The sequence below is a fragment of the Anas platyrhynchos genome, chromosome 18, assembly GCF_047663525.1.
Source record: "Anas platyrhynchos isolate ZD024472 breed Pekin duck chromosome 18, IASCAAS_PekinDuck_T2T, whole genome shotgun sequence".
Taxonomy (NCBI): domain Eukaryota; kingdom Metazoa; phylum Chordata; class Aves; order Anseriformes; family Anatidae; genus Anas; species Anas platyrhynchos.
The window spans coordinates 10,870,741-10,871,094 of NC_092604.1; positions in this window are offsets into that span (position 1 = coordinate 10,870,741).

Genomic DNA, 354 nt, shown 5'->3' on the forward strand with positions numbered 1-354 from the left:
TGGAACCTGCAGCCTCCCCAGCTGCTGCAACAGATGTCAGCCCCTTGGAGCTCTGCAGAGCAACCTGTGCTCATGGCCCACACCGCGTGCAGCAGCATCAGGCCTGAGGAGTAGCGCTGCTTGTTTAAAACCTCCTGTGAGCTCCCCAACGGGAGAGTAAAGAAGGAGCGGGTGTGGGAAAGCCAAAGGAATCAACCTCGGATTATAAACTCTTCAAATGGTGCCTGAATTGTCACTCACAAGACACAACTCATCGCTGTCAGCTGGTGCTTGACTGATGCAGAACTACTACGCAGAAGAGGCAGAGACCGGTGCTGCAGGCTGTGACACCAGGTACAAAACCACAAATCCAGC